Source organism: Anomaloglossus baeobatrachus, chromosome 12, assembly GCF_048569485.1.
Source record: "Anomaloglossus baeobatrachus isolate aAnoBae1 chromosome 12, aAnoBae1.hap1, whole genome shotgun sequence".
NCBI classification, from domain to species: domain Eukaryota; kingdom Metazoa; phylum Chordata; class Amphibia; order Anura; family Aromobatidae; genus Anomaloglossus; species Anomaloglossus baeobatrachus.
The window spans coordinates 69,653,183-69,678,715 of record NC_134364.1 but is presented as its reverse complement, the minus strand read 5'-3'; positions in this window follow the sequence as shown (position 1 = coordinate 69,678,715).

Genomic DNA, 25,533 nt, shown 5'->3' with positions numbered 1-25,533 from the left:
TGTAACCAGCTCTGAGTCAGCTGTGTCCACCTTGTCTGTGTCCCTGGACCTGTCTTGTCTGTTCCTGTCTGTAGCCTGGTACCGGCCTGTACCCTGCACCTGTGTCCATACCCGCCTGCACCTATCATCTTGTCTGACTCAGTCATTCCCACTGCACCTGCCTGATGACCTGTACCCTGATGCCCGATGATCTGTGCCCAGTGATCTGTGCCTGATGACCTATGTCTAATGTTCGATCTAATTCCTGATGTTTGGTACCTGAATTCCGAACCTAATGTATGAAGTACTCAAGCTGCTCCCTGATGACCGGAGTCCCTTCTGATGTCCTGTGAGGAGAACAGAGCCTTCAAGATCCGTTCTCTCCCACTCCAAAATCGGGGTACGAGCGCAATGAGGGGGATAGGACTTCCGCTCAAAATGGTCCAGAAATTCCCAAGCGTGAACCCTGAGAACAAGCTCCCACACTTAGCCATAGTGGGGAACGGGACCCGGCAGATTTCATACTACCGGGATCAACAGAGAAGTAAACTTAGTGCCAGGAGGCAGGTCATGGATCACCAGGCAGCACCATTGGGGACGGGACCCGAACTAAGCTCCCCTCAGCGGCATCCAGAACTTTGGTTTATCCAGTTGTCGGTGTCAGCTTAATGGACTGAGTGAGTACGCAAGTGACCCCTTTGCATCCAACGGCACTCCCCTTCAATCACCGGACCCCGGGGTATTCTTCCTACCCGTGGAGGGTTCTAACACCTGGCTGCCCCATTCCATCACCCCCGGGTACTCCCAACTGCAGGGTTGGTACTCCTAATTACCACATACCACAGGTGGCATCACAAACTCTATAATCCCCCGTAAATATCCCCCTTCATTTGAGTGGCCGCATGACTCCCGGGTCCGGAGACCTTCGAGCCACCGCAGATCCGAGCAGCTCGGCTGCTGGCACGGGGGGCGGCACACCTCAAATTCCTGGCGTCACAAACAGGATACGAGCAGGACCCACTTACCTGGGTGACGTGCGCCTTAGAAGTCGAAACTGGGAGTTAAAAGTCCCGTTTCCCGCCATTTCCGCCATCTTCAGCCAAAACGCCGTCTTCTCCACGAAAGCACGCAAAGCCGAAGCCCTGCCCTTCGTCCTAAGAGTCAGCCCGGAACCAGAAGTTCCCAGAGGGCCACAGCATCGAAGTGAGTGGTGGGCGAAAACCAAGGGGGCGTGACGGCATGTAGCAGCGGAAGAGGAGCAGGGAAGCCAGCACTCTGCCATAACGTTCCTGGACGGCGCAGAGTCAAGATGGCAGAGAGGCGCGGCTACTCGGCAGAGGATACAGCTCCCGGAGCAGCTACATGGATCGAGATGCGGAGGACGGCCGCGGAGGTGCAAACCCGTGAGATTGGAGTCCCACGAGAGGAGCGGGTAAGTGGTTACCCAGTCCCAGTTGATTTCACTAATCTGGCCGATACGGCTGTGGGATCTGAGCCGCCCCTGCTCACAGCAAGTGCTCAGCCGCCGTCGCCTCCGCCCTCTGCCACGGCTAACCCAGAGGCGCTGCCCGCAACACCGGCAGCAGATCCCTCGACCCCTGATGGAAATGACCAGTCCGCGGCCTCTGATCAGATTGACCCGATTACTGTGGACTTGGAACCGGAGGAGATGGAGGAAGGTGATTCAGGTTCCAGTACCCAAGAAGCTGCATGGGTGCCACGTTTTGGAGGAAACGGCTGTCGGATGTCTTTGTCATCACAAGCACTACAGGCGTTAGGGATAATGGAGGTGGAAGCAGAGTCCACTTCGGATGAAGAGATCTCAGTCGATACCATGGATGTGGTTGTACCCATATGTCGTTGCTGTGGTTTACCAGGGCACTTTGCAACAGTGTGCGCAGGAGGTGCCCAACGTTAAAGGGACTGGAACCTGCGAGTTTTAAAGTTTTGTGTGGACTGTCACCTTTGTTGAACGTTCTCCAGTGTTCAGTTCAAATAGAGGAGGCTGTCAGGGACCGGCTAAAGCGTTCCTGATGGAAGGTGACAGGAACGTTCTGCTATAATTAGACTGCGCCCTCCTTGTTGAACCTTTTTCCGCCTTTTGTTCCAGGGAAAAGGCCATCAGGGCCTTGGACGGTGCAGTACTGGTAGACAGCACCAGGAGGCCCCGATGGGGGTTGGCGCAATGGGCAACGGCTACCATGTTGCTCAAAACTTCTACCAGAGTCGTCTTTTGCAACACCCGGGACCTTAACCTGGTCACGGACCCATGAATAGGTATGCAGCGGGTCAGGTTGTTTGGGTGGTGGGTTAACAGGATCCGGGACATTGGGACTGGACTGTCGCAGGAAGAGGCTGCAACAAAGCATGTTGAGCCCCTGCTACTAACGTATCCGGTAATGTTCCAGTGTTGATTTGATGAACTCAAAATACCGTAACGTTTAAGTGCAAAACCTCCCTAATGTGGGATGAACCTTGTAAATAAAAATGTTCTTATTTTCTATTTTGAAGTTTTGAAAAAAAAAATTAACCTCTAATGTCCTGTAGCTCGAGGACGAGCTACGTTTAACCAAGGGGGATGTGACGCCCCTGGACTTTCAGGTCATCACAGGGTATTGCACAATCTGCCCTCCCATGCAATATCCACCTCTTTCTTGGTTTTGGGTTCCTAACTATATGGTGTTGTCTACATCAGCTAATCAAATCCTAGATACACCCTGCACCACACCCACCAAACACACCAGTAGACAGCTTGAGTAGAATAGAGTCACCCACCTGCGGGGGTTGGGGAGAAGAGGTCAGGAGTGTCAGAAGGAGAGAGTTGAGCTTGAGAAGTGAAAGTGAGAGCAGGTCAGGAGCACGGTTCCTGGGAATCTATCTAGGTGGTAGACGGTGGTCTGGGCCTAGAGGAGCTGGACCTCCGATCGCAGGGTTTCGTGGCAAGGGGCACGGATCTGTCGAGGAGGACAGCCGGCGGCCTTGCACCATCACCGGGCTGGGACCAAGGCACGACGGGGGTACGTGGACCCTAGGTCGGGGAGTAGCTTCAGGCAACCCGATAATTTACCCGAGAAGAACGCTCCACCTAGTACCCGCTCCAAAATCGGGGTACTAGCGCAACGAGGGGGATAGGACTTTCCACTCAAAACGGTCCAGAAAATCCCAAGTGTGAACCCTGAGAGCAAGCTCCCACACTTAGCCATAGAGGGGAGCGGGATCCGGCAGGTTTCATACTACCGGGACCAACAGAGAAGTAAACTTAGTGCCAGGAGGCAGGTCACGGATCACCAGGCAGCACCATTGGGGACGGGACCCAAACTAAGCTCCCCTCAGCGGCAGCGGTATCCAGAACTTTGGTTTATCCAATTGTCGGTGTCAGCTTAATGGACTGAGTGAGTATTCAAGTGACCCCTTTGCGTCCAACAGCACTCCCCTTCAATCACCGAGCCCCGGGGTATTCCCCCTACCCATGGAGGGTTCTAACACCTGGCTGCCCCATTCCATCGCCCCTGGGTACTCCCAACTGCAGCGGTGGTACTCCTAATTACCACATACCATGAGTGGCGTTATGAACTCTATAATCCCCTGTAAATATCCCCCTTCATTTTTTGAGTGGCCGCACGACCCCCGGGTCCGGAGACCCTCGAGCCACCGCAGATACGGATCCGAGCAGCTTGCCTGCTGGCACGGGGGCGGCACACTGTCACTTAGCTCCGCTCAGCTGCCATAGTCCCGAGCCTTTCCCTGGGAGTGGCACCTGGCGTCAAATCAGTTGGCACTTAGTCATGCTCCTCCCACATCTGGGTAAGCCCAGGTCCCTTTGTGGACCAGTGGATCAAGTCACACTTGCAGCATCATCACTTTTGAGCAATACACATAGGTTTAGGTGGTTGGTAAGATTTTAAAGGGTTAATTACTTGAGTGCTTTATCTTCAATATGTGACTTTATCCTACTTTACCCTCCTTCATCAGGATCATCACAATTACCTTAAAGTAGGGTAACTCCGAAACACAAAGAATAATCAAATGCGTGACAAATCTTGAGGATAAAGCACTCAAATTAACCTAACTAATTATAGGTTCACCATACCGCACAGGTCAGACCCTATTTGAGCTTTTGTTTTTCCTTCTATCCAACATAGGTTTAGGTGAAATCAAGGTGAACGTTTTAAAAGCTTTGGTCATTGGGGTCAACAGTTTCCCTTTCAGAAATGATTGATAATATGTCCTTCAACAGGTTCTACGTGGAGATACCTGTTCTCATTAAATAGTCAAAGGTAATGGATGGTTACTTATGGGCAGGGGCGGAATGATCGCGGTTGCAGGGACGACGTGTTGGAGCCGGGATGATGGTGAGTACAGTATATACCAGGAGGGGGGCAGTATATACCAGGATGGGCCCAGGAGTAGAACATATATAGCAGGAGGGGGACAATATATACCAGTAGTGGGAAATTATATACCAAAAAGGGGACAGTGTATTCCAGGAGAGGCCCAGGAAAGGAACATATACACTAGGAGGGGGACAGTATGTACCAGAAGGGGGACAGTATATGTGGCACCCCAGGGTTCAGTTGCCACAAATATACCTGTACCTGGGCAGGGAAGGATCTCCACATTAGGTAATCCCACATACAACATTTCCACTCCAAGCCTGGAGGGGGAGCTCTACAAGTCGAGTTCTGGTGAGGTCCCCTTTAAAGCCAGGTTTGGAGGCGGAGTCAGAGAGACAGTTGACAGTTGGAGAAAAGGAGACTGTGCGAGCCAAGAGTGAGGGAAGACATCAAAATGGAGAGGGCAGTGCTTAGCCCGCACAAGTAACTGTGTGACCACCTGAGGGAGGGATCAAGAGTGAGGCAAAAGAGGAGTGACCAAGGAGGTGGAGCCAGATCGGTTCATCCCCAAGGAACAGCGCTGATTATCGGACACCGGCGTCCGAGATTGTGAGGGATCTAATCTGCCCAGCAATAAAGACCGGGGGCCAGGGAGACTGCAGATCTCCTGGCCGCAGCAGCACCTGAAGGCAAAGCCGCTACACAGAGCTTAGGGACCGCAGTGAGTACAGCAGTGCCCCTTAGAGAAGCTCCCGCCGCCTGTCATACAGGTGAAGACAGTGAGAGAGGGACAAGGTATAGCTACAGGCAGCCAAGTACCAAGGAGAAACACAGCGCAGTAGGGAGGCCACACAACTGACCTGGTGCAGAGATCCTGAACTGTTCCCAGATCACCAAAAAATGAAACATCAGAAACTGAACCCATTTTTAATAACACCTGCAAGTAAAACCTGGTCAGAGTTAATGAATTGGTGTGACGCACTTTATTTCTTCATCTGAGGAGCCATAGGCTGCTGCACTAAAGTGACAGTTGAAAAGGCTGTGAGGAAAAACGGCCGCCATATCTGTGTACTACTAAAACTGCCCTGGGGACCCCGCTTCACCTACGGGAAGCGTAAACAACTGGCTGCCTAACCATCACCCCAGAGGTCTGACCTGCAGCCCCAGTAACCATACTGGAACCGTAGGTGGCGTCACGAAATACTTTTATTTATTTATTTATTTCTTTTCTTTATTATTTTATTTTTTTATTATTTTTTTATTTTTATTATTTATTGACTTTCAGCGACCAACAGGGCCACGGAACCGGGCACAGGCCCCTGTGACATAATCCCATTAACCAACACCCGGAACCGAGTACCCCACGGCCCTGGGGCGGGTCATATATCACAGGAGGGAGACAGTATATATCAGGATGGGGGACATATACACCAGAAGGGGGACAAATTTACTAGGATGGGGGACATGCCAGGATGGGGGGCATATATAACAGGATGGGGAACATATATACCAGGATGGGGAACATATATGCCAGATTGGGAACATATATACCAGGATGGGGGACATATATACCAGGATGGGGGACATATATATCAGGATGGGGGACATATATGCCAAGATGGGGAACATATATACCAGGATGGGGAACATACAGTATATACCAGGATAGAGGACATATTTACCAGGAATGAGCGCAGGATGGGGTACATTAGAACAGGATGAGGGATATTAGAACATGATGAGGGACATTACTATCTAATGGGGGGAGAGCAACTCGTATGTCTTTATAGGATTTAGAACACTAAATGTATACATACATACATGCATATGCATCCGACTAATATGCGGGGATGGATGAACCCAGGTCCAAATTTTGCACCGGGGACCATTAACTCTAGCTACGCCACTGCTTATGGGAATATAATATTGAAATTAGCTCTCAGCAGAAGAAAGAAGGTTGGAGGCCACTGCTATGGACCATCCAAACCTTAAAGATCTTCATGCTAAAAAAAAAAGGTCCTTCAGATTAATGGTATTTTTTTTTAACTTGAGGCTCTCCAGAGAGCAGTGTAGCCTCTTGGCGGTGCTATTCAATTGGACTTCCCCTTTAAATACAAAATTCCATAATGTTCGGAGGAAAGTGTCAAGTTGCAAAGAGTTCCACAGTGCGACACGCAGAGAGCGTCTTAGTCTTGCCTTAAGCCATAAAATGTCTTGACTCCCAATAAGACCGGATTTGCGTTTTTCACACGTAATGCATGAAAGATCCCCAGTATTTTATATATCAATAATCTATTCTATTCCCTCGATTGTGTTAATCTTACTAATGACAAATTAGCATTCTCTATGTATACTTCCTAGGTTTACAAATTAACACTACGGCTTTCAGGGGAGTAGGAATCATCCACGCTTGCTAAAGTCTCCGCGGATTGCCTGACACACAGCAGATTTTCAAATTCTCTTTTAAAGCTTTCAGCTTCACTAGAAATAATTTATACATTTGCCTATCGCTCTCTTCTTTTTTTTTTGCCTTGGGTGGGAGAAGGGGTCAAACTGGGGGAACGATAAGTCATTGAAAAACTTTTTAATTTCTGTTTAATTTTTTTTTTTTTTTTTGCTCAATTAACCTCTAGGGTACTAAATAGTAAAGATGATGTTTATCAGAGACGAACGGGGAAAAAAAAAAATCAAAGGCAGCGCAACGTAAAAGCCAGAGGTGCTAGATACACTTACATGACCCAGAAGGATATTTATATGCTGCTCTTCTTTGGAGTGCATTACAGGGAGGGGTCCTGCATACAGAGCAGAGAGCTAGGTACAAACAAGAAACCACAACTGTCGTCTACCTGATGGGAATTCCCCCCATGTCTTCTTCTGTTTTCACATAACATTAGAACAAAACTAGACATTAACGGGGTGTCACGAACCACCGGGGGGGTCACTCAGAAATCCCCCGCGCTGGCTACCAGTACGTCACAATCGGGGGGTAACAAGTGGGGGTCACCCCTCCTTTATACCTCCCGACCGACAGACAGAGCACGTGACGCGCTCTCTAGCGCCCCTCTTATAGTCAGGCCAATTATGGAATTGCCCGACAATAAGCAAGGAGGCCGCTATACTACTTATGCCGATTATTGAAGGGTCCCCAGTGAGAGTAGGGTATATATTCCCCCGACCTCCGCGGGCGGAATATATAAAACCTCCCCGGATCTCACTGGCCTCCCCACAATAATCCTTGGCACAACTCGCTGCCACCAACCGCTTCACGGTAACTATTAGCCGAACACACAGACGTGGGATTCAAGATCGAGATAACAGAACAGCCCAAGATTAATTATATAATTTAATCAGCCTAAAGCCACACTAGAAAATACAATATATACAATAGGGAATCTACAGAATATACATATGTCAGAGTACAGTTACAATCAAAGCATGGGTTACAAACAGGCATACACAGTTCCAGCAGTTACCTTGTGCGTCTGGCCACAGGGGGGCGCTGTAGACCAGGTTTCCAGGAACTCCCACAGATGTTTCTCACACGTGACCCCCAGCGAAAGAACCCTGGAAAATGGCCGAAGTAGGGTTATCAACCTGGGCAAATCCAGGTCCCCTCCTACCTTAGTGACCTCAGAGGGAGCACTGCTCCACCCCTGGCTGGAGTTATGGACAATCCACAACATGGAATATGGGCCATAACTTGGCCTGGGAGCGTCGTAGGCGGACGCCAATGCTCTCATTGTGACAGTTATGAATTTAGCTACAGAATGAGAGGACTCATGACTCGTCTACTAGTTCCACATTGGCTGATATCACGCCTGGGGTATTTCCCAAGCTCCCGCTCCCATAAAAAGGGTGTGCCAGCATCGTCCGCATGCGGAGACACCATTTTTATGGTTGCCATATTTATCGGAAATATGGCTTGCGAGATATGAACCATTTTTTACTGGAGTCGTTCTGTCTGGATACTTCCAAGCTTGCTAATTAGATAGCAGCTCCTACCACAGGGTCACGGCAGGGAGTCATCCTGTGTCCATTGTTCCCACATCACCTAATTTCCATATCATAGGAGATGGCCATGGGATATGACACCTTCACAGATGCTGGACATTGAGGACAAGAAGGGAGGGGGGCACTGCCAGGGAGTGATGAGCGATTATGACTGGAAGTCATAATTCATCTTCATATCCCGGGATTTGCCTCACACCTCCCCCCTTTTGAGGGCGCTAGGGGGCAGCACACTCCGGTGTTCCCCCGTGCGCCCGTCCGCGACCTCTCCTTGTCGGGACAGCCCGTCTGCGTTACCGTGGTCACGGCCCCTTTTGTGGCGAATGGTGAAGTTGTATTGCTGGAGCGCAAGGCTCCATCGCAACAATCGCCCATTCGTCCCAGAGACGGTGTGCAACCAGCTGAGGGGATTGTGGTCCGTCTCCACGATGAAGTGGCGCCCGTATAGATAGGGTTGCAGACGCTGCAGGGCCCACACTATGGCCAGGCACTCCTTCTCCATCGTGGAATAGGCCACTTCCCTTGGTAACAGCTTCCTGCTCAGGTACAAGACTGGGTGCTCTTGGCTCGCAGAGTCCACCTGGCTGAGCACCGCACCGAGGCCGAAGTCACTGGCGTCGGTCTGTACTACAAACGGCCGCGTGAAGTCGGCTGCCTGTAGCACGGGCGGGCTGGACAGGGCGTCCTTTAGGGCCTGGAAGGCTGTCTCGCAGTCCATTGTCCAATCGACTGCAGAGGGCAGCTTCTTCTTGGTGAGGTCCGTCAAGGGCTTTGCCAGGCTACTATAGCGTGGAACAAACCTCCTATAGTACCCGGCGGTCCCTAAGAAGGACATCACCTGCTTCTTGGTCCTGGGGGTGGGCCAGGATGCGATGGCCTCCACTTTCTCAGGCTCGGGCTTCAGTGTTCTCCCGCCTACCCGGTGACCGAGGTACTGGACCTCGCTCATGGCCAGCTGACACTTTCCCGGCTTGATGGTCAAACCTGCCCGGTGGATCCGCCTGAGCACCTGTGCTAGATGCTCTAGGTGGTCCTCCCAGGTGGGACTGAAGACGGCAATATCATCCAGGTACGCGGCCGCGTACCCTTCAAGTCCCTTGAGCAGGGTGTTGACCATCCGCTGGAAAGTGGCAGGGGCATTCCTCATTCCGAATGGCATCACCGTGGACTCGTATAGTCCAAATGGGGTAATAAAGGCAGAGCGTTCCCTGGCCTTGCGAGTCAGGGGGATCTGCCAATATCCCCGGCTCAGGTCCATGATGGTCAGGTACTGAGCCCCGGCCAACTGATCGAGCAGGTCATCGATGCGTGGCATTGGGTACGCATCGGCGACCGTGACAGCATTGAGCCCCCTGTAGTCCACGCAGAACCGAGTGGTTCGGTCCTTCTTAGGGACGAGGACTACAGGCGAGGCCCAAGCGCTGTTGGATGCCTGGATCACCCCCAGCTTCAGCATCTCGTCAATCTCCTGGCGCATGTGTTGCTGCACCTCCAGGGAGACCCGATATGCTGAACGCCGGATCGGGGGATGATCCCCAGTGTCCACGTGATGGACAGCCAAGTCAGTCCTTCCGGGCTGGTTGGTAAACAACCCCCGGAAGGGGAGGAGGGTGGCCCACAGCTGGGACCGTTGGTCCTCCAAGAGCTGGTGGCCAACCTCCACATCCTCAATGGATCCGCCTGCCCTAACCTGGGCTAGCATATCCAAGAGGGTTTCCGCTTCTCCCTCCTCGGGCAGGTTGCACACGGGGAGCGCACACGCCTCCCGCTCATGATGTGCCTTCATCATGTTCACATGGAAGGGCTTCCGCCTTCCACGGGCAGGGTCCAGGGTGACCAGGTACGTCACAGGGTTGAGCTGCTGGTACACGAGGTATGGGCCTTCCCAGGCTGCCTGAAGCTTGTCCTGTGGTACGGGGACCAGTACCCACACCTTTTGACCCACTTGGTAGGTCCTCTCACAAGCGTTCTGGTCGTACCAACGCTTCTGATCGGCCTGGGCTTGAGCCATATTGTCGTGTACCAGTTGCGTCAAGGCCTGCATTTTGTCCCGGAAGCGCATGACATACTCGATAACCGACACTCCAGGGGTGGCCAAATCCCCTTCCCAAGCCTCTTTCACCAGAGCCAGGGGGCCCCGCACACGTCGCCCGTACAGGAGCTCAAACGGTGAGAATCCTGTTGAGGCCTGTGGAACCTCCCGGTAAGCAAATAACAGGTCTGGGAGATACCGCTCCCAGTCACGCCCATGGGAGTCGACCAACATCTTAAGCATCTGCTTTAAGGTGCCATTAAACCGCTCGCACAGGCCATTAGTCTGTGGATGGTACGGGCTGGCCACCAGATGTCGCACCTGGACTTGCTTACAGAGGGCCTCCATCAGCTGGGACATGAATTGGGTCCCCCGGTCAGTGAGCATTTCCTGGGGAAAACCCACTCGGGAGAAAATCTCCAGCAATGCGGTGGCCACCTTGTCAGCCCGAATGGACGACAAGGCCACTGCTTCTGGGTACCGGGTGGCATAGTCCACTACCGTCAGTATGAAGCGTTTCCCGGAGCTGCTGGGGATGGCCAGCGGGCCGACCAGATCCACAGCCACCCTCCTGAAAGGCTCATCGATGATGGGCAGAGATACCAGTGGGGCTTTGGGGCGTGGCCCCGCCTTCCCCACTCTCTGACAGGTTTCACACGAACGGCAGTAGGCAGCCACATCGGCCCCCATTTTTGGCCAGTAGAAATGCTGGTTTAACCTGGCCTTGGTCTTAGCGATCCCTAGGTGTCCGGCCATCGGAATCTCATGTGCGATCCGCAACAACTCTGTCCGGAACGGATAGGGTACCACCAACTGTCGGTCCCTGGGCCACGCCTCCGGTGAACCCTGCTGGACCGTGGCCCGGTTCAGCCGTCCTTGGTCCCAGACCACTCGCTCCGGGTCCGAGTCCGAGGGAGGCTGTGCCGCCTGCTCCTTAAGAGCTTTCAGGCTGTCGTCAGCTTCTAACGCTGCCTGAAACCCCGGACTAGATGTGGCCAGAATCGACGAGACTGTCACATCTTCAGTCAGTACCCCGGGACCTGTGTCCTGGCCTCCACCTGACTCGGCTGCCACTTGGTCAGAAGGGGAAGAGCTATCGGACCTCCGGGAGGCCCCTTGGCTTCCAGCACTCCCACTGCGGGTGACAGCGGCCACAGCCGCTGCGACCGTGGGTCGTGCCTGCTCCTCCTCCGTTCCTGACCAAGTCGCCGGTTCAGGCAGACCGACCTGGCTTCCTGACACCCCGGTTGTGGGGGAACCATGCACCGAGATCTTACCTGGGAGCACTTCCGCTCCTGGACCGGCCCCAATCTCACCTGCCTGTTCCCCTCCTGCAGCAACAGAACCCCGCTGTGAAATCTCTGGGGACCCCACATTTGCTGTGGTAGCCCCCACCCCACACACTGGTCCTCCCCCTGCAGCACCCTGCTCTCTGCTTATCCCTGCAGAGGGCAACAGATCCCAGCTCACAGGCTGATTACTTGTAGAGGCATTGTCACACCTTTCTCTGACCCCCTCCCCTGTCACAGCTGCAGCTGTGTGTGTGTCTATGGTGTCTGTGCAAGCAGAAATATCAGAGTTCACTCCCTCCTCCCTTACATCATTCATAGATAACACATTAACATTGTCCGGAGGCACGTCAGTACTGGCTGAAGGTTCAGCCCTTGGGGGGGGCCCAAACTGGGAGGTTATCTGCCCCAAATCTGTCCCAAGTAGCACGTTTGCGGGGATCCGATCAGTTACCCCCACCTCCCTCACCCCTCGCCCTGCGCCCCAGTCCACATAAATGTCAGCAACAGGCAGCGCCGGGTCAGTGCCTCCAATCCCGGAGACAGCGAGGGTTTTTCCAGGGATCAAGTCTTGGGGGGACACCATCTCAGGCCGCACCAGAGTCACCTCCGAGGCGCTGTCTCGCAGTCCTATGGTCACAGACCGGCCGACGGTGACAGGTTGGAAGCTGTCCAGGGACCTACCACCACCCCCACCCACACAATACACCTTGGGCGGCCCTTGGGATGGGGACGGAGCCGGGGCCTTGGGACGCTGAGGGCACATGGCCTTGAAGTGTCCAGGTAGGTTGCACTGGTGGCACCGTCTTGGCTCTGCCACGGGCCTGGAGAGGGGAGTTGAGGGGGACACCCCCTGCAGTCTAGGGGCAGGTGGGGCAGTCGCAGAGTTCATCTTACCCCCTCTCCAGGTGCTGCTGGTGGCTGCTCTCCTGGCCTCAGGAGCCCGATTGTTGGTGTAGTCATCGGCCAGGGCAGCTGTAGCCGTGGACCCCTTTGGCTTCTGGTCTCGGATGAACTGGCGGAGATCCTCAGGGCAGTTCCACAAGAGTTGCTCCGTGATGACCAAGTCCAGGATCTCTGGTCCGGTGGAAAGCTGCAGGCCTTGGGTCCAGTGGTCGGCAGCTCGGGCAAGTGCCCGCCGGTGGTCAGCCCAGGAGTCCTTTGGTCCCTTCTGCAGGGTCCGGAACTTCTTGCGGTAGGACTCTGGAGTGAGGTTGTACTGTTGGATCAGGGCCCGCTTGATGGTGTCGTAGCCCTGATCTGCCTCAGCAGGCAAGTCCCCAAGGATTTCCAGGGCCTTACCCCTTAAACGGGGGGTCAGGTATTTGGCCCACTGGTCCTTGTCCAGATGGTGCTGCAAGCAAGTCCGTTCAAAAGCAGTCAAGAAAGAGTCCAAGTCTCCATCCTTCTCCAGCACTGGGAAGTCCTCAACACGGACCTTTGGAAGTTTGGTGTCTTGAAGGTCACGTGTGGCTGATGAGGGCCGGAGCTGAGCTAGCTGCAGCTGGTGGTCCCGGTCTGCCTGTTGCCGTCGCTCCGCAGCCTCACGCTCTGCCTGGCGCTCTTCACGCGCTGCCTGCCGCTCTGCCTGCCGCTCCGCAGCCTCACACGCTGCCCTGCGCTCTGCCATGAGTTCCCTGTAGCCCTCCCGGTCTCCAGCCTGGAGAAGGGCCATAGCCATTTGAAGAAGGCTATCCGAGCCTCCCAGGCTCGGTGGAATGGCACGTGGTGATCTGCGGCCCGCTGCGGAGCCTGGTGATTCACTGTCCATTGCAGAGCGGAGGGCTGGCATCTGGCTCGTTGAGGACCCTTGGGTGAGCTGCTCCTCATCTTGTCCAGCAGTGCCAGGTTGTGCAATGTCCTCTGCAGAGCTGTTTTCTGGCGTCGAGCTCCTGGAGGACTCGTGGGCAACCTCCTCATTACTGTCCACAGCACCGTCCTCCCTCTCTTCGGCTCCTGCTTTAGCATTGGCCAGTTGCCTAGCTCTGCTCCTGGTGCCATCAGCCATTCTTGCAGACTTTTGGTCACTGACACAGAACTGACACCTGATGCCTCCACACACCTTACAGTATCTGCACTCTGACACTCTAGTGTTGAGCTAGTCTGAAGACCCCAGCAGCCACAGCTGCTGCAGGCAGTCTTTAGTGTCTGGGAGTATGGGTCTCACACTCACACACACTATTATCTCGATCCCACCGCTATGCCACCAATATGTCACGAACCACCGGGGGGGTCACTCAGAAATCCCCCGCGCTGGCTACCAGTACGTCACAATCGGGGGGTAACAAGTGGGGGTCACCCCTCCTTTATACCTCCCGACCGACAGACAGAGCACGTGACGCGCTCTCTAGCGCCCCTCTTATAGTCAGGCCAATTATGGAATTGCCCGACAATAAGCAAGGAGGCCGCTATACTACTTATGCCGATTATTGAAGGGTCCCCAGTGAGAGTAGGGTATATATTCCCCCGACCTCCGCGGGCGGAATATATAAAACCTCCCCGGATCTCACTGGCCTCCCCACAATAATCCTTGGCACAACTCGCTGCCACCAACCGCTTCACGGTAACTATTAGCCGAACACACAGACGTGGGATTCAAGATCGAGATAACAGAACAGCCCAAGATTAATTATATAATTTAATCAGCCTAAAGCACACTAGAAACTACAATATATACAATAGGGAATCTACAGAATATACATATGTCAGAGTACAGTTACAATCAAAGCATGGGTTACAAACAGGCATACACAGTTCCAGCAGTTACCTTGTGCGTCTGGCCACAGGGGGGCGCTGTAGACCAGGTTTCCAGGAACTCCCACAGATGTTTCTCACACGTGACCCCCAGCGAAAGAACCCTGGAAAATGGCCGAAGTAGGGTTATCAACCTGGGCAAATCCAGGTCCCCTCCTACCTTAGTGACCTCAGAGGGAGCACTGCTCCACCCCTGGCTGGAGTTATGGACAATCCACAACATGGAATATGGGCCATAACTTGGCCTGGGAGCGTCGTAGGCGGACGCCAATGCTCTCATTGTGACAGTTATGAATTTAGCTACAGAATGAGAGGACTCATGACTCGTCTACTAGTTCCACATTGGCTGATATCACGCCTGGGGTATTTCCCAAGCTCCCGCTCCCATAAAAAGGGTGTGCCAGCATCGTCCGCATGCGGAGACACCATTTTTATGGTTGCCATATTTATCGGAAATATGGCTTGCGAGATATGAACCATTTTTTACTGGAGTCGTTCTGTCTGGATACTTCCAAGCTTGCTAATTAGATAGCAGCTCCTACCACAGGGTCACGGCAGGGAGTCATCCTGTGTCCATTGTTCCCACATCACCTAATTTCCATATCATAGGAGATGGCCATGGGATGTGACACCTTCACAGATGCTGGACATTGAGGACAAGAAGGGAGGGGGGCACTGCCAGGGAGTGATGAGCGATTATGACTGGAAGTCATAATTCATCTTCATATCCCGGGATTTGCCTCACACGGGGTTTTTTTTTTAACTTTTTTGTCATTGGATACATTAATTTTTATATAATTTATACTATTATGTGTCATTTTGGGGCTATTTTGACTCCTGAAGTCATTACAAGTCATGTTTCTCCAGAATGGCCAAGTACTTTTTTTGGGAACTACCCTGTTTCCCCAAAAATAAGACCTACCCTGAAAATAAGCCCTAGCATTATTTTACTGGATTTTTGGAGAATGCTTGAAATATAAGCCCTACTTCAAAAATAAGCCCTAGTTACAATTTGGGCAGTCAGGCTGCACAATTCTTCAGGAATCCCATGCTGTTAGGGACCCCAGCAGTTGTATTATGAGGTTAAGATTGTTTAAGGATCTTTGATGACTTCACAGTTTTGTGACCATGATGTAACCAAAGATTTCTTAATTGCAGAAGTCTGGCATTAGGGAGAAGGGAGAGCAAACTGTGTCACTTTACAGGGCTCCATTCTCCCAGGAGCCCCAGTGTTTATGTGGCGCCCTGGACAAGCCAGGACGTCACAGGTACAGCAACAACACACCCCACACCCCGGTTAGGAACACCAGAGTCACACACAAATCCTTGTTGCCTCCCTCCAGGGGCTGATGTCCACACCAGGTGGGGTGGAGCCAGGCGGTTGGCTCCACCCACCGAGGAGTTCACAGTCCTAGAGGCGGGAAAAGGAGAGGAGAACAGTGAGGACAGTGAGAGTGAAGGAGTGAAGTGGTAAAGGAGCAGTCTGACCGTGTCCGGGTACGTGGCCCGGGCACCTACAGCAAGGTTGGCAGACGGCGGTGACCGTCTGCAGGCGAGGCCGATTGACGCACAACCGTAAGGACCGGGGTCGGGCGGTGGCCCGCCGGTACTGGGCCGGGGAGCGAAGAGAAGCCAGCACCATTCGGCAGGGCCTACGGACCCCGACCAGGCTTGGAGTCGCCGTTAAACCGGTCAAATCCGTCAGCGACGGGAACCTCCAGGGTATCCCAGCAGCAAAGACCCAACTGAAGGCAACCGCTCAACCGTGAAGGGAAATACAGCTACCGCCACAGCTAGAGTTCCCAGGGCCAGAGCCTGCGGGCAAAAGGGGCTCCTCTGGCAAATACACCGCTGGGGAGCGGGTCACCAGTGGGAAGCCATCGGGGGCCGATAACGCATCAAAGGTGCAGGGAGAGACAGTCACCGCCAACCTAACGGGAGTGACCATCGCAGCCATCTGTGGGACCCGTCCATCCAGCCGTTTGTTTTACCAGAGACTCCGTGTACGTTACTGGCCATCTGGCACCGCGCTGCCCCGCGACCCTGCACCTCGCCAAGCCCCGCCATCCACCTCCCAGTCACCATCACCGGGCCCCGGGACCACCAAATCCCCCTACCCACGGAGGGGAGAGAAACATCTCGGCTGCTCCCTATCATCGCTCCCGGGATCCCCGTCTAGAGCAGCGGTGGTGTCCCAACCTCACCACAACCGTGGGTGGCATCACGAACCGACTTCCCAAATCCCAAAAACTATTCCCCTTTCACTCACGGGCGAGGAGCGCCGCTCGAGTCCCCGGATCCAGGACCACAGCTCGAGCCACTGCGCAGCAGCAGTGCCGGACCCGAGCGTGGTGAGCGCAGCGGCCCCCCTCCACTGCCCGCAACATTTATATGCTAATTATAAGACTGTTTAAGGACCTTTGTGACATCACATCATGTGATTAAAGGTCTTTTAATTGCAGGAGTCTAAAAGAACTGAAGAAGAGATAGGCTGGTATGCAGAACTGGCATTAGGGAGAAAGGAGAGCAAACTGGGTGATTTCACAGGGCCCCATTCTCCTAGGAGCCACAGTGTTTATATACTGATGATAAGATTGCTTAAGGACCTTTGTGACATAAGATTGTGTGATTAAAGGTCTCTTAATTGCAGAAGTCTAAAAGAACTGAACAGGAGAGAGGCTGGTATGCAGGACTGACTGGGAGAAGGGAAAGCAAACTGGGTGACTTCACACTGCCCCATTCTCCTAGAAGCCACAGTGTTTATATGCTGATGTTAAGATTGCTTAAGGACCTTTGTGACATCACATCATGTGATTAAAGGTCTCTTAATTGCAGGAGTCTAAAAAACTGAACAGGAGACAGGCTGGTATGCAGAAATGGCATTAAGGTGAAGAGAAAGTAAACTGGGTAATTTCACAGGGCCCCATTCTCCTAGGAGCACCAGTGTTTATATGCTCATGATAAGACTGTTTAAGGACCTTTGTGACATTCCATCATGTGAGTAAAGGTCTCTTAATTGCAGGAGTCTAAAGTTGAAGAGAAGACAGGCTGGTGTGTGTGTGTGTGTGTGTGTGTGCGCGTGCGTGCGTGTGTGTGTGTGCCGGCCCCGTGCCTGCAGCCGGTGCTGCTCGGGCCCGGACCTTCCGGTGGGTGGCTCGAGGGTCTCGCGGACACGCCGAATAAAAAGGGGGACGTAGATGTACGGGCTAGGCCGTATTAGGTTCGTGACGCCACCCACGGTGTGTGGTTAGGTGGGACACCACCGCTGCTGTTATGGGGCACCTGGGGGACATGTAGTGGCAGCTGGATGTTAACCCCTCCGTGGGTAGGGATGGTTGCCCCGGGACCCAGTGTCTGGTGCAGGGCATAGTGACAGCAAGGGGATGCTTGAGTACTCACAGTCAATAAATCACACAACTCTCTGGTAAACCAAGGTGCTGGTGTCCGGCGCCGCGGCCGGTTGCATTCGGATCCCCCACCCGGGTTGGTGGTCTCTATCCTTTTCCTCTGCACTGATTTTGTGTAAGATGGACTTCCCAGTCTGGAACTCAGGAGTCCGCTCCCAGCTGGATGTGGCCTAAGGAGCCGTGCCCGCAGATGCTGGCCCGTGGGATCTATGGGCCCTGGCGGTGACCTCTTATCCCTATCAGTGGGCTGTTGTCTTCTATGAGAGACTTTGGGTGGGACAGGGCCACTAGTCCTGGCCTCAATCGGTGAATTAACCAGTCTTGTGGTTCCCGGTCCTGGCTTCAGGGTCCGAGTACCCCCCTTGTGCTACGGTTTCCGGGTCGGGTCCCCTTGTCGGTACCGGCGGGCTACAACCCTGTTCTGGTCCACCTCAGTTCTTCTGAGCTGTCTTCCCGTCTCCTGCTGATGGAGACCTTCGTTTGCCTCCTAGCCAAAGGCACCAGGGCTCCTACCCTGGTACCGTACACTTCAACTTTCTCTGCTGGAGCTACACTTAGCTCCAGCCCACACTCCTCTCCATTTGAACTTCAAACTTAACTAACTGTGTCCATCTTTCCCTAAGGGGGGGTGACTAGAGTTTCAGGTTGGCTGTGTGTTTCCTGTGTGGGGGATAGGTGTTATGCGGGGGCCTATCTGTGACTACCTGGTTTTGCCAGGGCGTCACATTTGTGCATGTATGCGTGTGTGTGTGTGTGTGCGTGTGTGTGTGTGTGTGTAGATATTTAGATGCTTGATAGACACACACAAGGCTTGGAGCATTATGGTGATCTTCCAGAATTTGATATGACTGTATTTGAATAAATGTTAGGTTTTTAAAATAAATGTGGATTGTTGTTGATGGGAAAAAAGAAACATCCCCTGAAAATAAGCCCTAGCGCATCTTTTCAGAGCAACAAATAATGTAAGATCCTGTCTTAAGTTCAGAGAAACATGGTAGCAAGTTAATGAGGAGGGGAGAGCAAGTCACTTTACTTTAGGGCCAGTGAACTGAATGTTTTGATGATGGGAAGCCCACCTATGATGACCAGCTGGGGTCATGGTTTCTATGATGTTATTGATCCAGGTAGATTGCTATAATATCAGTACCAACTAGACATTTCGATGACATCAAAGGAGAATCAACATCTGGATGGTAGACGTTCATTCAAGAACTTTGTGGTCAAGAATGGAAGGATATATTTCGTCAAGTCAAAACTGTCATATATAACCATTTAATGGGTCACCAGAAACTATGTCCAATATTAAGAGTGTGCATAAAGGCGCCTATACACAATAAACTTAATTAGTGCAACATGACAATATTGGCCAACACTTTATTGTCTACCGAGGTCTCCAGTCTCACTCTCGAAAAATGTTGTCGAGAGACATAACCAACCTGTTGGATTTCCAATGAATGACATTCTTTCATTTTCGAAGAAATAAACTGCTGCCATAAGAGTCAGGTTAATGACACTCTCATTGAGAACACTTGGCCGAGCAAAATCACAAAGTGTCACAAAGTGTCATGGCCGAGTGTCATGGCGGCATCACACGCTGTGCAGACTACAGACTTTGACAGTCCTCACTATACTTTCTCTGGTGCTTCTGAGTTACACAGACAGGCTCAGGCATTGACCAGCTGTGTGCTCATTAGCGATTGGACTAGCAGGGGTTAATTTCTGCTAGCCTGCTGGTTACTTTTTTGGATCACATGTTGTGGGAGACCTATGACAGTTACTCCCCACCTTTTTAAAATGGAGGAATTTGTCTTTCCATGCCGACTATATCTATTTGCTAAACCGGTCCGTGTGCTGTTGTGTTCCAGAAACTGGTGATTGGTGTGCTGTGGAATTCTTCCTGTCATCTGGTTATTTCCTCCTTGCTCTTTGTTTTCCTCCTTATCATTTGTTGTCTGATTACTCTGTGTGAGCCTGCTGTCTGATAAAGTTTTGGTTTCCCCTGTTTGTCTATCACTGTTGGTGTTAACACGCTACTGTCCTGGCTCTCCCCCCAGGGGTAGGGTGGGAGGGGGTATAAGATCAGGGCTGGTCTGGAGCAGGGTCAGGCTGGCGACTCAGACATCCTCACCATCAGAGGTAACTCTGAGATAAGGGATAGCCAGGGCACCCCTAGTCTAAGGGCCGCTCTCCCCCATCACTGTGATAGCTAATTGTGTGGCGCCCTGGACAAGCCAGGACGCTACAGGTACTGCAACAACACACCCCACACCCCGGTTAGGCACATCAGTCACACACACAAATCCTTGTTGCCTCCCTCCAGGGGCTGATGTTCACACCAGGTGGGGTGGAGCCAGGCAGTTGGCCCCACCCACCGAGGAGTTCACAGTCCTGGAGGCGGGAAAGGACGGCAATGTAGTTAAGGAGAGTGAAAGTGAAGAAGTGGTAGTTGAGGAGCAAGAGCAGACTGACCGTGTCCGAGTACGTGGCCTGGGCACCTAAGAGCAAGGTTGGCAGACGGTGGTGACCGTCTGCAGGAGAGGCATAAGCATAAGGACCGGGGACGGGCGGTGGCCCGCCGGTACCAAACCGGGGAGCGAAGAGAAGCCAGCACCATTCGGCAGGGCCTACGGACCCCGACCAGGCTTGGAGTCGCCGTTAAACCGGTCAAATCTGTCAGCGATGGGAACGTCCGGGGTTTCCCAGCAGCAAAGACCCGACTGAAGGTAACTGCTCAACCATGAAGGGAAATACAGCTACCACCACAGCTAGAGTTCCCAGGGCCAGAGCCTGCGGGCAAAAAGGGGCTCCTCTGGCAAATACACCACTGGGGAGCGGGTTACCGGTGGGAAGCCATCGGAGCCGAAACACATCACAGGTGCAGGGAGAGGCAGTCACCGGGAGTGACCACCGCAGCCGGCTGCGGGACCCGTCCATCCAGCCGTTTGTTTTACCAGAGACTCCATGTACGTTATTGGCTGAGTGAGTACCACCGTGCCGTCTGGCATCGCGCTGCCCCCGCGACCCTGCACCTCACCAAACCCCGCCATCCACCTTTCAGTCACCATCACCGGGCCCCGGGACCACCAAAATCCCCTACCCAAGGAGGGGAGAGAAACATCTCGGCTGCTCCCTGTCATCGCTCCCGGGATCCCCGTCCAGAGCAGCGGTGGTGTCCCCAACCTCACCACAAACCGTGGGTGGCGTCACGGACCGACTTCCCAAACCCCAAAAACTATTCCCCTTTCACTCACGGGCGAGGAGCGCCGCTCGAGTCCCCGGATCCGACCCACCGCTCGAGCCACTGAGCAGCAGCAGCGCCGGACCCGAGCGTGGTGAGCGCAGCGTCCCCTCCCCGCCCGCGACAATCGTACCTCATGAGAGATAGCTGTCACAAGAATTAGCTTTTGACCGATAACTGTCTAATATGTATAGGGGCTTATGCTTCAGGGGTATTCAAGACTTTCACATCATTTATTCTATCTTACTAGTATTAAATTGCTCTTGAAGCTGGTTTTTGGACACTGTATGGATGTATTACTTGAGCACCATATGGTTGTGTGGTTTTTTTAAGGAGGCCACATACACTAGATGAGTTTGGGGCCAAATCTGCAGGATTGGATTAGACAACCAAAACTATCTCTAAAGAACCCAAACAGACTCTATTAAAAGCCAATGGGGTCCATTAGGCATAAAAAGGATCAGTGTTTCTGTTCCGAACCCAAGCTACAACAACATGTGAACAGAACAACAGCAGGTGGCCATGTTGTGCCATCGTAGTGCCACTGTGTGTATCTCTGCAAAGTACAGATATTTAGTGCAACTATTGTAAGAGGTGGCACCAGTGGCCAAAACTTCTTGCTTTTGTGGGGGATACGTAATATACCTCTTCTCCTGATACAAGGGGTGTAGAGTTGGCCTTCCAGGCGTAATGTTTGGTTGCTGAACACGTTCCGTCATTTCTTTTGTTCTTTTCCTTTGCTGATTTCACATTTTTTTCACTTGAGTGAAACCCAGCTGCAAATGGCAAAATCACTTGTGGAACAAAACAGATTGTGAAGATGCGTGTTTTATATGTAGCGGGAAAAAAAAGTACAACTGACAAATATAAGATTCCGCTTAAAAAAAATCAATCGTCCATTTTACGTCGAAGGCTGAAGAGTCGTGTTTTTTTTGCATTTGGGGTCTTCGAGGCCATGTGACTTCCGAACCATTGTTTTAGGTTTCATCCTCTAAATAAAGAGGGTAAATGGACGCAGTGTTTGTCGTATCAGGACTTGAAAAGGATCGGAGCCGTACTCCAAATCCATCTAATAGATTCGGCACATTAAGCCTTTGGTATAAATTAAAGGTTTTGCGATAGTGAGAGCTAAACTAATGCACATGCTCTTAGAAAGTTCCTTTAATTTCAAGTTTAGATGAAGAAATGTCGCCATAAATCTTGATTTTCAGAAAAGCTCATTGAGTGGCGAGATCTAAGGCCACGGATATGGATACTGGTATGGTACACATGCCATTTAATTTTGGATAACGCACCAGCGGTAATTTACTCTATATGTGCTAGAGGACTTGTCATGACTCCTGTCCAGTATTACACAGATATCACTGACTTGAAGGGGCACCGTGTAATGCTTCATTTCTCCTGAGGTGGCACTGTAGGAAAATAGAACATACAGATCTCTGCTGTTCTCTGGAGACCCCATTAGAGCGAAAAACCATTTTATTGAATAAAAGGCAGACATCAAAATGAACCCTGCCTCCATATAATAAGATGGTAGCTATGCATGTGGCGCCCCTGATGTTCCAGCCACCACACCTCAATTAAGGTGCGGTATTTGCCTCAGGTAAGGAGGGGGTTAATCACCGGTGTTCCACATTCACACTTTACATACCACTTAGGAGCCAGCTCACTGGGGGGCTGTGCTAGGGTAGGCAGGGGGGTTGGCCAGCACGAAGCAGGGACTTTCCCGGTCACTAGGGCAGCTCCCTGGGGGGCGGGTTCCACTTGGGGTAGAAGAAGGAGCATTTCACACAATCACCAGTCAGTCTACCCAGGACATCAGTTCTGGCGACACGACACCACCATCATCTTCTTCCTTTTACTTTCACGGGGCCTGCGGCTTAGGCGGAGCGCTCACCCCGGGTTCCTCACTACTGGAGGGACAACTCTTACAAAGAACATTTTCCAAACACCGGTGGCTTCCTACTTATCCGAGGTCGACGGGGCCCATCACAGCGGTGGCCAGTACTTCAGCGGCAGCAACCGGGTTACTTAAAGAACTGTAAGTAAAGACATCTGGAACCGCAGCAGCCGACTCGAACTCTTATTACCAGCGCCGGCGCCCCGTGCCTCGGCGCCAACGGCCACCATCACTACCGCTACTCCCCTCCTCCTTATCCCAGGGTCCGCTCCACCTGTGGGGAGCGACACCATCTCTGCTGCTACTAACATCCTCCCCAGAGGACAGCGACAACAGCGGCGGCTAATCCCTGACCCGTACCACAGGTGGCATGATGACTGACATTCACCTCCTATCCCCTTCTATTGGTGTACACCACGGGGCATGAAACCGGGCAGGCCACCGTGACATCCCAGACCTTCGCACCGGCCCGGTGACAAGTAACAGGTACGAGACCCGACCTGAACACCCTGCCCCCTGGGTGCTACATGCACACCATTGTGAAGAGCCCAGCTGCCATGACAAAATATTGGCACTATCTAATAATGTCAAATAAGATGCACAAGAGTTGACATAGGCAGCCACCTTCCTCTGTCTAACCACTTAGATGCTGTGGTCACTATTAACCACAGCATTTAAGGGGTTACCAGCTATGATAAGACATGTGGATTATTAGTAGGAGGCCAGTTGCCATGACAAAATATTTACCTCCTCTAATTATGTCAAATAAGATGCTGAAGACTTGACAGAGAGTGTCACCTTCCTCTGTTAAACCACTTAGATGCTGTGGTCACTAATTACCACAGCATCTAAGGGGTTAACAGCTAGGATTAGCCATGGGGACCATTGTTAAGAGCCCAGCTGTCATGACAAAATATTGGCACCATCTAATTATGTCAAATAAGGTACCGAATAGTTGACAAAGGGTGCCAACATCCTCTGTCTAATCACTTAGATGCTATGGTTGCTATTGATCAAAGCATCTAAAAGGTTAACAGCAGTGATCAGCCATGAGGTCAATTTTTAAGGGCCAAGCTGCCATGACAAAAAATTGGTACCATTAAATTTTGGCAAATAACGTGGCGATGAATTGACAGAGGGAGCCCTCTTCCTCTGTCAAACCCCTTAGATGCTATTGACCATAACATCTAAATGGTTAACAGCTAAGATCATACTTATGCTCAAATTCAACTCTTGAGACTGCACCAATCCCAGTATATTACAGTAAATCGATAGGGTACTTAAAAAATGGATCATAGATTATCACTTGTCAACATACACACATTTGATTGATCCGTGTGTAATGCTTCATTTCTCCACGGGAGGCGCTGCAGGGAAATAAAACACTTACTAATAGGTTGGCACATAGATCATTTCTGATTGCTGAATATCCTATTAGAGAGAAATTCCCATTATTGATAGTGAATGGGTGAAAAAATATATTTTTTTCATATACATAAACAAAAAATCCTATTCAGCAACAAACAAGAGGCTTTCTGCTATTTTCCGAAAGCTGAGTCACATTTTTTTCCTTTTACTGTAAACCATACTCCACGCCAAAGCCGAAGCGGATAGCACAATTAGCATAACCCGCAGCCGGTGACACCGATTTGTACACAGGGCCATGTTTTATTTATTTTTAATCAGCCTCGATCAGTAATAAAAATAATCAATAGACTCGCTGCCGGAATGGGGAAAGGCCATTTGGGGGCTCTATATTTTTTTTTATTTTTTTATTTTTTTTTTTGTTTTTTTTTTTTCTGGCCTGTGTTGAGTCAGGGGAAAATAATTTCTAGAACACGGTAGGAATCCATATGGTTGAGATCAAAGGTGTTACTGGGTGCATGATTCTGCTTTATTGCCAGGCACTGCTGTTAATTAGAAAACAAGATCAGAAGCAGTATTAAAATCCAATTAAATTGATATGAACAGATTGCCAAGTGATGTTCACTAATGTATAATTGAGCACCATGCAAATTTCGGTGACTGTCTTTTGTGTTCTTTCCCCCTCACTCTGGAATGAATGATGAAGCTATGTAGTTTTTCGTCGTTGACGAAGATAAACAAGTTAATGCGCTGATCTAGGGGGTATTGCTTGGGTGATTGATGAAAATGAGAACGGAATATTAAAGTGACTTTTTTGCCTATTTTTTTATGTTGATTTTTTTTTTACTTTTTTTATATATTTTTGCAAATTCAAAAACAGTTTAAATTTTACTGTGTTTTTATTTGTTTATTATTTTTTTTCCTTTTTATTGCTAAACAGCATTATAAATAGCTCGTGGCGACGTCGTTAGTGGTTTTGATTTATGCTTATTTTTAGTTTTAATTACAGCTATTTTATTGTTTGCAAGTTTGAGTAAATAATAGGATTGATGCTTTTTTTTCCCAATAAGAGAAGGAAGGCAATAGGCACCATTGGAGTCTGTGGCTCACTATTAGTGTTTCTGCCTTCCATACTATAGGTCCTACAGTAACCCCAAGAGGTAGCAATGGACTCTTTCTACTTCAAGAGTTAAAATTTTGAAACTGGGATGTGGGACTATCACGCTA